Source organism: Rhinoderma darwinii, chromosome 2 (genome assembly GCF_050947455.1).
Source record: "Rhinoderma darwinii isolate aRhiDar2 chromosome 2, aRhiDar2.hap1, whole genome shotgun sequence".
NCBI lineage: Eukaryota > Metazoa > Chordata > Amphibia > Anura > Rhinodermatidae > Rhinoderma > Rhinoderma darwinii.
In genome coordinates, this window is record NC_134688.1 from 61,701,092 (window position 1) to 61,714,856 (window position 13,765).

Here is a 13,765-nt window from a genome sequence, read left to right on the forward strand (position 1 = left end):
ATCACTAGATATTCGTAGTGCCCATCGCGAGTGTTAAATGCTGTCTTCCATTCGTCACCCCGGCGAATCCGGATTAGATTATAGGCCCCCCGCAGATCTAGCTTGGAAAAAATTGTGGCTCCTCGAATGCGATCAAACAGCTCGGAAATGAGTGGCAACGGGTATTTGTTCTTGACCGTGATCTGATTGAGTCCACGGTAATCAATGCAGGGTCGAAGAGATCCATCTCTCTTTTTAACGAAGAAGAAGCCTGCCCCGGCCGGGGAGGAAGATTTTCGAATAAAACCCCTCTCCAAGTTCTCCTTGATATAGGCTGACATCGATAAAGTCTCTGGCAAGGAGAGAGGATATACTCGTCCACGGGGAAGAGAAGCATTGGGAACCAGTTCAATGGGACAGTCATAATTCCGATGTGGAGGCAACGTCTCAGCCTCTCGTTTGCAAAAGACATCCGCAAAACTGGCATACTGAGAAGGTAGATCGGAGAGTGACTGAGGCAGAGGGGGCACAACAGGACGGACTTGTGACAGCCAATGGCTATGGCATCTGGAACCCCATTGAACTTCTCCAGAACTCCAGTCGAGTGTCGGGGCGTGTAGACGGAGCCATGGCAGACCCAGCAGGATAGGATTGATAGCCTTGGGTAGTACCAGGAAGGAGATCTGTTCCGAGTGAAGAGCTCCGACCCGTAATGTCAACGGCTCAGTGATCAGCATGATCGGATCAGGCAACGGTAGACCATTCACAGAAGCAACTGCCAGGGGTCTCTCCAGACGGACTGTGGGTAGTTGAAACCGATCCACTAGATCCTGGTGGATAAAATTAGCAGCCGCTCCAGAGTCAAGATAGGCGGAGGAAGGATGTGATGTCTGTCCGGTGACGATGGCCACAGGTATCGACAATTTGGAAGAGGTTTTAACGTTTGGAGACGTTCCACCTACAGTTGCCTCTCCAACCAACCCTAGGTACGGGAGTTTCCCGTTTTCTGTGGGCATTGGCGCACAAAATGACCCTTGAGGCCACAATACATACAAAGGCCAGAGGAGCGTCTGCGCTGCTTCTCCTGTTCAGATAACCGGACTCTGTCTACCTGCATGGGTTCCTCAGGTAGCGCACTAGGAGTGGACAATAGTGGTCTCTGGGCAGAGGGTGCTGGTCTGTGGGCCCGGCTCTCCTGACGAACCTCTAGAGAGCGCTCCCGGATTCTCATATCAACCCGGGTGGCTAACAGGATGAGGGCATCCAAGGTAGAAGGAAGGTCGCGGGCTGCCAGTTCGTCCTTGATGTGAGAGGACAGTCCCTGCCAGAAGGTCGCCACCAGTGCCTCATTGTTCCATGCCAGCTCGGCTGCTAGGGTACGGAAGGAGATAGCATACTCCCCTACTGTGCAGCCTTCTTGCTTGAGGGTCAACAGAGTGGCTGCGGCAGAGGATGTTCGACCCGGCTCCTCGAACACGGCACGAAAGGACTGCAGGAACAAGGCTAGGTCCGCGGATACAGGTCCTTGTTGCTCCAAGATTGGGTTCGCCCATGCGAGGGCCTTGCCAGCGAGGAGGGAGATAATAAATGCGACTTTGGCCTCCTCGGAGGGGAAGAGATGAGGCCGTAGCCTAAAATGCACCGTGCATTGATTGAGAAATCCTCTACATGCTCTGGGGTCACCGTCGTAGCGAGGAGGAAGTGGCAGTAGAACTGAGGATCCGGAACAAACAGGGGGAGCAACAGGCAGTGGCACGGCAACAACTTCAGGGTGAAGAACCGGGGGTGGAACAGCGAGTAGATCCAGGCGGACCAGGATAGAATTCACTGCCTCAAGGAGTTGATCCTGACGTGTGCGTAGGTCCTGCATCTCTGTCTGAATCTTCTGTACTGGGGTCTTGGGCTGGCCAGCGGGTTCCATGGCCTGAGCGTACTGTCACGGGCACAGGGTATGTGAACCCACTAGGCCGCTCCGCCGTAGCGGGGAGGCAGCTGACCAGGTCACAGTCTAACCAGAAGTAAATGGTAGACAGTATGCTTGGGTACCTGAAATAGTCCGGGCGGTGGTTGTGGCTTCAGCACGGATGGAGGCAGGTGTGGCAAGTGGCGCTAGACGTGGCGGGCAGTATCCGATGACACTTGACGTGGCAGATGGCACTTGACGTGGCAGAAGACACTTTACGTGGCAGATGGCACTTGATGTGGCAGATGGCACTTGACGTGGCAGAAGACACTTGAACGCGGGTAGGCACAGGAACAATACAGAATACAGGAACGGTAACAGGGCACGGGTAACAGCTGGAACGGGAGACACTAAGGAACCATTTGCAAGACAGACTGGGAAAGACTAACAACGCTCAGGCAAGGATTAGAAGGCCAGGGGCCTTCTTATAGACCAGGAAATTGTGGCAGTTGATGGTGATGACGATTTCCTAATTGCGCGCGCTGGCCCTTTAAGGCCGGGCGCGAGCGTTAAAGGCGCACCCTACGGGATCCAGCCAAATTAAGCGGAAGTGAGCGCTGGCATCTCCTAGGAGGGAGACGGAGGCCAGCGCTCACAGATCCATGGCTGCGGGCGTCGGGAGGTGAGTAAACCTGACGGCCCGCGGCCATGGGCGCTACAGTAGCCTTAAGAGGACCTTCAAACCAACAAAAATTAATAGTAATCCATGAACAGTCACACATTGACAAGTTGTACAGCTGAATGGAAATTTCCCAGTACCTGGAATGCAGTTCAGGAAAAAAAAATTAAAATAAGGAAATAGAGTTAAAGCCTGTAATTCTCTGCCACCACTATGGGGAGTTTACAGCAGATTAAATTAATGTAGTTTAATGAGTGTCAATTTCCCTCTGCAGTGATCTTGCCCAGTTTCAGGAAGACAATGTTAGGCCTCGTTCATGTTTTCATTCTACTCTGTCAGAGGAGCAAGACAACGAAAACATCGAAAGCCCCGGTTCCGTTGCATGACGGACACCATTGACACTGGACGGAACCTATTGATTTTAATGGGTTCTGACGAGTTTCCTTCATGGTGTCTGTTGCTTTACCATAAACAATATGCTGCGCTATTTTCGGACGGATCTGTGGTGAAGAACCCCAACAGAGCCTCCAACACAGATTTGAGTGAGGCCTTATTACACTATGGATGTGTAAAAGGAACCAGGGGATTTGGAGCTCTGATCTTTATAAGACATTACATTTAGGGCACGCAGTGATCCTATCGGGACCATTGGGTGAGACCGGAATGTTGAAGCCATAAATAGCCCTATGCATGAGTTTAAAACAGGTTTCCCGCCATCTGTCATTGATAATTTCCTTTCGCACAATCTCCGAACCCCTCAGTATGATGTTAGCTATGTCTGAGTCCCCCAGTCTCTCCCAGACTTTATAACAATCAGTCGGTAGTATTTTTATAACCATATTTCTGAAGACATTATATAAAGAGGATATACTCTCTCCATTCTCTAAATAGACCATTTCCCTAACTCAGGGTGCTCCCAATGAGGCATTTGTTTAGACAATAGAAATGGTAATGGTAATAAATAATTTTCTCAATATCTTCCATGTAAGTATGGTATCCCTAAGGAGGGTTGAGTTCTTTACATAAATTGAGAACTTAGTGTGTAGAAGAGATAGCGGATTCCACGGAGCCGCCAGATGTTTTTCCAAATCCCAATTGGAAAAATGACTAGATTCATGTAACCAATCCAGTATATGCCGGAATAAATACACCCCTACCATTTGGGAAGTTGGTCTCTCCCTCCGCTTTGCAGTACATCAGCTTTAGGTGCAATTCTGGGGTGTTTCCCATTCTAAATATAATTAGAGAAAACAGCATTGTGTCTTCTAATGTCTTTATGTTTCACTAGTATTGGGAGTGTCTATAGAGGATATAAGAGTTTCGGCAAACTCGTAATTTTCACCAAATGACAGCGGCCCAGGAAATTAAGTGGAAGATGCTGCCACTTTTGAATTTCCGAAGTAATTTTATGTATCTAGTGCATATAGGGTGTCCAGAGTCTTTCCAATTTTAATGCCTGGGTAAGTGATGTGGTCAGTAACCGGTTTAATGGGAATACCTAAGACCTAGGGCCAGGGGCGTAACTAGGAAAGACTGGGCCCCATAGCAAACTTTTGACTGGGTATCACACAACCCCCCCTTGTAGATAGTGCCTCCCTATAGATTCCGCCACACAGCGCCCCTATAGATAGCACCAAACAGCCACCCTGTTGATAGCGCCATACACAGCCCCCTGTAGGTAACATCATACAGCCCCCCTGTATGGCAAAGGATAGGGGATACATGTGTGATCGTGAGAGACACATACACAGATGAAATAAAACATGGCAGCCCCCAGTAATGTAAAAAATTGTTAATAAAAAAAAAATATTTTATGTGAAAGTACATATAACATTTTATTCAATAAAAACACATAAATTAATTAAAAAAATAATAAATTCATGACACCTTTCCTTTAAGGAATTTATAACATTTTGAAATCCCTCTAACATCAGCTTGTGGAGAAAGCAGCCAGCTATCAAGAAAAGACAGGCTCATAGCCTCAGGGGATGGAGGGGTGTGCGAGAGTAGATGTCTAATTTGAAAAAATCTTGTTTAGGTATACCAAATTGACTACCAATTGAGAGAAGGAAAGAAAAATATTATCTTGCAAAAGTCGATTAATGGTTAGAAGACCCTTCTCTTTCCATGAAGAGATCGATAGATCTGGAATGGAAGTTTCTAAAATATCTGAACCAGGGGCGTAACTAGGAAAGACTGTGCCCCATAGCTAACTTTTGACTGGGGCCCCCCCTCCCCTGGGTGTCACACAACCCCCCCTTGTAGATAGTGCCTTTTTACAGCCCCCCCTGTAGATAATGCCATACATCCCCCTGTATATGACGCCATACATCCCCCTGTAGATAATGCCATACATCCCCCTGTAGATAACGCCATACATCCCCCTGTAGATAACGCCATACAGCCCCCTGTAGATAACGCCATACAGCCCCCTATGTAGATAGCGCCATACATCCCCCTGTAGATAACGCCATACAGCCCCCCTGTAGATAACGCCATACAGCCCCCTTTGTAGATATCTACAGAGGGGGCTCTATGGCGTTATCTACAAAGGGGGCTGTATGGCGTTATCTACAAAGGGGGCTGTATGGCGTTATCTACAGGGGAAACTCTGTATGGCGTTCTCTACAGTGCGGGCTGTATGGCGTTATCTACAGGGGGATGTATGGCGTTCTCTACAGGGGGGCTGTATGGCGTTATCTACAGGGGGGCTGTATGGCGTTATCTACAGTGGGGGCTGTATGGCGTTATTTACAGAGGGGGCTGTATGGCGTTATCTACAGAGGGGGCTGTATGGCGTTATCTACAGAGGGGGCTGTATGGTGTTATCTACAGAGGGGGCTGTATGGCGTTATCTACAGAGGGGGCTGTATGGTGTTCTCTACAGTGCGGGCTGTATGGCGTTATCTACAATGGGGGCTGTATGGCGTTATCTACAGAGGGGGCTGTATGGCGTTATCTACAGGGGGCTGTATGGCGTTCTCTACTGTGGGGGCTGTATGGCATTCTCTACAGTGGGGGCTGTATGGCGTTATCTACAGGGGGGCTGTTTGTGATGGAGAACTTCAGGGGACTTTCGGTCCCCCGTTCTCCCTATTAATGCCAGCGATCACACATGTATCCCCTATCCTGTATAATATCTGACACCGAGGGTAGAGATACTGTCGGGTTTGTTAAGACTACGAAAACATCATCGGCAAAAAGGCCAATGCGGTGCCCATAATCCCCACTTTTTATATCAGTGAGATCAGTAGCAGATCTAATCTGTTCTGCAAATGGTTACATCAGTAGTGCAACTATTAGGGATGACATCGGGCAGCACTGTCTAGTTCTATTCGAAACTTGAAACGACCTAGCAAGAAAACCTGAGGAATATACCGATGCATTATGGTTAGAGTAAAGAGCCAGTAGAGCTGAGAGGTATGGGCCTTCAAATCTGAAATTGTTCAAAACTGCTTCTAAGTATTTACAATTAACTCTATCGAATGCTTTCTCTGCGTCCAAGGACAGGAGCAGACAAGGTGGACCCCTAGAACTTACTATTTCCATGAGGTCTAAGAAGCGTCTAGTACTATCAGATGTCTGACAGCCCTTCACAAATCCTACCTGATCAGTTTTGATCAATTGGGGAAGAAGATTAACCAGACGATTTGCCAATATTTTGGCATAGATCTTCAGGTCAGAATTTAGAAGAGAAATCTAACGAAAATTTGGAGGAGAGTCTGGAGATTTACCAGGTTTGGGAAGGGTAATTATCAATTATGGAGCATCTCATGTGGGCATTTACTAGTACACACATATTGGGTTTTAAAGAGGATATTGTATCAATCATTTCCCTTAAAGATATCTGGTTATATAAATGTTCTTTTTGTGATGAGGACATTTTGGGTGGGGATATATCCTTTAAGAAGTTATTAATCGCTTCTGAGTTCGGTTCAGGAGTATCAAGTTGATCTTTCAGATTGTATAAATTGCAGTAGTAATCTGCAAAAACATCAGTGATCTTTTGCGGGTTCAGGATTTTTACACTGTGCGAGTTAAAAATAAAGGAAATTTTCGATTTCACCTCTCTATACTTAATTTTGTTGGCTAGGTATTTGGAATCTTTATTTCCCTGCCAGTAATGGGGGAGTTTATTTTTCCTAAGCTTTTTTTAGTTCCAAGTTAGTTGCACAGGAAAATTTCAACTTGTTTTGGTCTTCTATGGTTTTTATTTTATTTAAAAGGTTATCAATGGTGGTAGTCCTTTTTTTTTTTTTCAATGGAGGCAAGTTTAATGAGAAGGCCTCTAATTACAGCCTTATGAGCACACCATATGTTGGGATCAGAAGTTTCCCCATTGTCATTAAGTTTAAAGTATTCTGTTAATTGGGAGGATATTTGTGTAGATATATCAGACCTGAATAAGGCTGGATTCACACGAGCACATTATGTCCGTAATGGACAGAACGTATTTCGGCCTCTAATCCCGGACCAAACACAGTGCAGGGAGCCGGGCTCCTAGTATCATAGTTATGTACGATGCTAGGAGTCCCTGCCTCGCTGCAGGACAACTGTCCCGTACTGAAAACATGATTACAGTACGGGACAGTTGTCCTGCAGCGAGGCAGGGACTCCTAGCATCGTACATAACTATGATGCTGGGAGTCCGGGACTTCCGGCCAAAATACTTTCCCTCCATTACGGACGTAATCTGCTCGTGTGAATCCAGCCTAAGGCCTCATTTACACGAGCGTGTGCGTTTTGCGCGCGCAAAAAACGCTGCGTTTTGCGCGCGCAAAAGGCACTTGGCAGCTCCGTGTGTCATCCGTGTATGATGCGCGGCTGCGTGATTTTCACGCAGCCGCCATCATAGAGATGAGGCTAGTCGACGCCCGTCACTGTCCAAGGTGCTGAAAGAGCTAACTGATCGGCAGTAACTCTTTCAGCACCCTCGACAGTGAATGCCGAACACAATATACACCAACCTGTGAATAAAAAAAATATTTCATACTTACCAAGAACTTCCTGCTTCCCCCAGTCCGGGCTCCCGGCCGTTGCCTTGGTGACGCGTCCCTCTCTTGTCATCCGGCCCCACCTCCCAGGATGACGCCGCAGTCCATGAGACCGCTGCAGCCTGTGATTGGCTGCAGCCTGTGCTTGGCCTGTGATTGGCTGCAGCTGTCACTTGGACTAAACTGTCATCCCGGGAGGTCGGACCGGAGTTATCGGTAAGTCAGAACGTCTTTTTTTTTTTACAGGTTCATGGATTTTCGGAGCGGAAGTCACTGTCCATGGTGCTGAACCAGTTTAACGCTTTCAGCACCGTGGACAGTGACTGTCTCCTGACGTCGCGTACCCGAACATTTTTTACCGGTTTCGGTCAAAACGAGTTTGGCCGAACCCGGTGAAGTTCGGTGCGCTCATCTCGAATTTGACACTCCGTTTGGATGTTTGTAAACAGAAAAGCACGTGGTGCTTTTCTGTTTACATTCAGGAGTTTGACAGCTCTTGCGTGATTTTCGCGCATGCAACGCAGGACCGTCCGTGTGGCATGCGTTGTTTTCACGCACCCATTGAAGTCAATGGGTGCGTGTTGCGTGAAAAACGCAAGAATATAGAACATGTCGTGAGTTTTACGCAACGCACTCACGCAGCGCAAAATTCACGCATCGTCTAAACAGCCCCATAGACTATTATAGGTGCGTACGACACGCGTGAAAAGCACGCGCGTCGCACGCGCGTATAATACGCTCGTGTAAATGAGGCCTAAGAGAGAGTTGTTAAGTCTCCAAGGGGATGAAGGAGTGTTATTGAATTATTCAGAAATAGTTATAGAAATGTGAGCGTGATCAGACCAAGAGATGAGATCTATCTTAGCGCTTATTCAGACAAACGGGATATACGTCCGTGCAAAGCACGTGATTTTCACGCGCGTCGCACGAACCTATATTAGTCTATGGGGCTGTGCAGACAGTTGCATGATTTTTACGCAGTGTTGGTCCGCTGCGTAAAAGTCACAACATGTCCGTTCTTTGAGCGTTTTTCACGCATCACACACCCACTTCCTTGGGACAAGCGTGATTCGCGCAACAGCTGTGAAATGGATGAATGGAAACAGAAAAGCACCACGTGCGGAGTGTCATAATGATGGCGGCCGCGCGAAAAGCACGCAGCCGCGCATCATACGGGGCTGACACACGCAGCTGTCAAGTGCCTTTTGCGCGCGCAAAACGGCGCGTTTTTTGCGCGCGCAAACGAACACGCTCATGTGAATCCGGCCTTAGCGTGTATCATTTTTTTGTAGCAATTTATCTGATAGGAATAGGTCAATACAGGAATAGATTTTATGAGGGTTAGAAAATAAAAAGTAATCTCTCTCATTTGCATAGAGAATTCTCCATATATCATACAAACTCTTTAGTAGATGAAGAGTGAGGGGAACTTTTATCTAAGACAGGGTCTGGTATAATATTAAAATCGCCACAATAAACCACTGAGCCCTTTCTAATATTGTTGACCAGATCAATTTTATCTTTAATAAATTCAGTCTGCCGAGATTCAGGGACATATAGAGATACCAAAGTATAGGGAATGTTGTTAATCGTACATATCACAATAAGATATCTACTCTCAGGGTGAGAAACAGTTGATGTCAATTGGAAGGCAATAGTGTTTTTAAACGGAATCATTACCCCTCTTTTCTTATTAGCAGCGTGAGAAAAAAAAATATTCTGAAAGTGGCGATTACACACTCTTGGCGAGTCAGCGTCATTAAGATGCGTTTCCTGAACACATAATACGTCACCTTTTTGTTTCCTAGCCTCTTTCCATAAGATGGAGCGTTTGAAGGGACTATTCAGACCCTTAACATTAAGAGAAGTAATGTTAAGTACCATTAAAAGGAGTATATATGAAAGCTACATGAAAATATCTAATGATAAAATAAGTAATGAAGGCCCCACCATGACATAGAATATATAGAATGTACCAAGATTCCATAAATCAACGTTAATTTTGTATCCTGAGAGGGCACCAAATTCATCATGAGCCTCACTTTCCATTCCCCAACTTTTATACCTGAAAAAATATTGCCCTCCTCCAAAAGTCTTGCCTGGGGTTCTAATACGAAGTCAAAAAGAAGAGGGGATAGGGGGCATCCGCTTCTCCAGCAAAAATGCTACAGATATGAAGCCCAGAGTATGTATTCTGTCTTTCGGAGAGTCGTATAAGCACTTCAGGAGTATTCTAAAAGTTCCCAATTTATTCGTTAGGTCCATCACCTCCCCCAGCTAGTGCCATTTTACATTATTGAATGCTTTTTCCGCATCCAGAGTTAATAAGGCCGGTGATTCTCCTGGCTGGGGGCGATGGCGAACCCTATCAAGAACCGTCAATACCTTATGGATATTGGCAACCACTGATATTCCCTTAATGAAACCCACCTGGGTCGAGTCCACCAAAATGGGCATTAGGGCTGCCAGTCTATCTGCCATATTTTTGGTGAGGATTTTCAAGTCCTGATCAATGAGGGAAATAGGCCTATATGAGCCTGGATCCAGCAGGTCTTTTCCAGGTTTGGGCAGCACTTTGATATATGCTACATTAGATCCCGACAGGAGTCTACCCGTATTCAACACTGACGTATAATAATTCAGCAGGGAAGGAGTGATTTGCTCTATCATAGCTTTCTAAAATTCCCCGGTGAACCCATCTGGCCCCGGCGATTTTCCATTATGTAGATATTTGATAAACTCACTAATCTCTTGCAGCGAGATGTCAGCATCGAGTAAGTCCAGTTGATCCTGTGATAGGGATGGAAGGTGAATAGTGTTTATGAAGTTCTCCCCTCTCTTGATATCTTGATTATCATTCTGGTACAGTTTTTCATAGTAATCACAAAGAGTGGAAAGTCCTTGAGATCACCCCGAATCCACCCCCCTTGATCTTTCATGGCCGTGATATGGGAGACGGGATTTCTACCTTTAGATAGTCTGGCCAGGAGCCTACCCGATTTGTTACCATATCGGAAGAATACGTTCTCAAAGAGTGCTCTGTGCAACTTTTCTCTACTATCCAACGATAGTTCAAAATACCTTCTTGCTGTGTTCCACTCTTCCTTATCAAGGTCTAAATGTGATTCCAGATATGAGGTATAAGCACGCCGTAAACGATCACTAACCGACTGATACTGAATATTCACCTTTCTCTTATGTGCGCGTAGATATGCTATCAACCTACACCTTATTACCGCCTTAGCTGTTGCCCAGTATAACAAAGGGTTATCTTTATGTTCCGCATTGTTATGTTCGAGCTCTAACCACCATCCCCTCATGGATTCTACGAAAGTGTCATCTTTGACTAAGAATGGAGGAACCTTCCATATATAGTCAGTTTCCTTCAGGTGAGTGTCAAGAAGGGATATTGAGATTGGTGCATGATCTGAGATTACTAATTCTTCTATTTCGGATTCAATAACTCTTCCAATTAGTTCATCGCTACATAGTAGGAGGCAGATACTAAAGAATGTGGCGTTGCTACTGTTGTAGCAGCCAGAGCGTCTGCTAGCGGCGCTTCCGGCCATGTGGGCGCCGTCATGCCCGCTGTCGCTGCGAGCAACCACTATGGCTGCTACAGAGAGAAGAAGCGCCCGGGCAGAAAAGCAGCTTCTGAAACACAAGCAGGGTCAGAGAGCCAGCGCAGCACCCCTGTCTACCTGCTGGAGTAATGCGCCCTCTGCAATGGCACAGGTCGCACACCCCCTAAGGCTGGCCCTGATACCACATCAGGGTGAAAACGTTTAGAGTGCCGAAGTATCTTGATCCTTCGATTCAAGGCCCTTTACGTTCCAGGAAATAATTTTCATAGGGGGACCGCTTGTTTAATGACCCAATAATACTGATCCTTCCAAACATCAGTGGACTCACTTGTATGGTTGTTTGTATGAGAACTCGGCCCAAGGAAGAAGCTGTACCCAGTCATCATGCTGCATGGAGATGAAGTGTCGTAGATAATTCTCCATGATTTGGTTAGTCCTCTCGACTTGGCCATTGGACTGTGGGATGGTAGGCTGAGGAAAAGGCCAACTTCACATCTAGGAGTTTACAGAGGGCTCTCCAGAATTTCTATGTAAACTGAACAACGTGATCAGACACGATATGAAGGGGCAGACCATGTAAACGCAAGATATGCCAGATGAGGAGCAGAAGGTAGGCTGGTCGGCGGGATAAAATGTGCCATCTTTGAGAACCAGTCCACCACCACCCTGACCGTATTGCATCCTGCTGAGGCAGGAATGTCTTTGACAAAGTCCATTGCTGTATGCTGCCAGGGAGCGTTGGGCACAGGTAGAGGCTGGAGCAGACCGGCAGGCTTGGAGTGAGCAACTTTGTTGGAAGCACACAAAGTGCAGGAAGCGACAAAGTCCACAACATCTTTAAGCATCGTGAGCCACCAGAAATGATGAGCAATCAGATCTCGCGTCTTATGAACCCCCGCGTGCCCAGCCAGTTTGGAGCTATGTCCCCAGCGAAGGATTCTCCTCCTGCCTGCCAACCACACAAACGTCCTCCCCGGGGAAATGTCTCTAGCTTGCAGAGGGTTAGCAGAAATAGTGCAGGACGAGACTATGATACATTGAGGGAACTCCACAGTGTCCTCTGTTTCAAATGACCTAGACAGGGCATCGGCCCTTATGTTTTTGTCAGCGGCAGGTAGTGGAGCACAAATTGGAACCGGGTGAAGAACAGGGACCACCTGGCTTGACAGGGGTTCAGCCATTGAGCCAACTGGAAATATGTAAGGTGCTTGTGGTCGGTGTATATCAGGATGGGGTGGGCTGCGCCCTCTAGTAGATGTCTCCACTCATCCAGAGCCAATTTAATGGCCAGTAACTCCCGATTCCCAATATAGTAATTGCGCTCTGCAGAGAAAAATGTCTATAGTAATAGCCACATGTCACTGCCTTTCCTTTGAGGCCTCTCTGGGACAGAAGTGCACCTGCACCAACAGAGGAAGCATCCACCTCCAACGTGAACTGACGAGAGATGTCAGGATGATGGAGGATTGAGGCTGGGGTAAAGGCATTCTTGAGGCAATTAAATGCAGATTCTGCCTCTGGAGTTCACACCATGGCGTTCACACCCTTCTTGGTAAGGGTATAGATGGGAGCCGTCAATGATGAGAAGTTTGGGATAAACTGCTGGTAGAAGTTGGCGAATCCCAAACGCTGAATGGACCGCAGGCCCTGAGGACGTGGCCATTCCAGGACGGACTTTACTTTCTCTGCATCCATCTTGAGACCTTGATCCGAGATGATATAACCCAGGAATGGCAGAGAGTTATTTTCAAAGACGCACTTTCCAGCTTGGCATACAGACGATTCTCCCTTTATCACAGCAGAACTTGACAAACATGCCTCCGATGAGTTGTTTGATCTGGAGAGAAAATCAGAATATCATTGAGATAGACCACAACACAGACATAGGTGAGATCTCGGAAGATATCATTGACGAATTCCTGGAAGTCCGCGGGAGCGTTACACAGACTGAAGGGCATCACCAGGTATTCGTAGTGCCCGTCTCTCATGTTAAACGCTGTCTTCCACTCGTCACTTTGACGGATTCGGAAAAAATTATAAGCACCACACAAATCTAATTTAGAAACAATCTTGGCTCCTTGTATGCGGTCAAACAGTTTGGAAATGAGTGGCAACGGATATTTGTTCTTGACCGTGATTTGATTGAGACCCTAGCCATGACCGCCTACATTAAGGAGAACCTTAAGAGACGGTTCATGCATAAGTCCCGTCCCCCCCCCCCCCCGACTTTATCTTCATCATCATCATCATCATCATCATCATCATCATCATCATCATCATCATCATCATCATCATCATCATCATCATCATCATCATCATCATCATCATCATCATCATCATCATCATCATCATCATCATCATCATCATCATCATCATCATCATCATCATCATCATGTTCCCGCCCAACATGACAATTGGGTACAACTCCTGCCTTGGGTAGAATTCTCTTACAACAATTACACAAGTGAGTCTATTGCCTCGTCTCCTTTCTACATTGTGTACAGTCAGCATCCACGAGTTCCTCTTCCTGTGCCAGCCATGACTCAAGTACCAGCAGTGTCACTATCTACTGGGGGCACTGTGGCATTATCTACAGGAAGCAGTGTATGGCGCAATCTACTGGGGG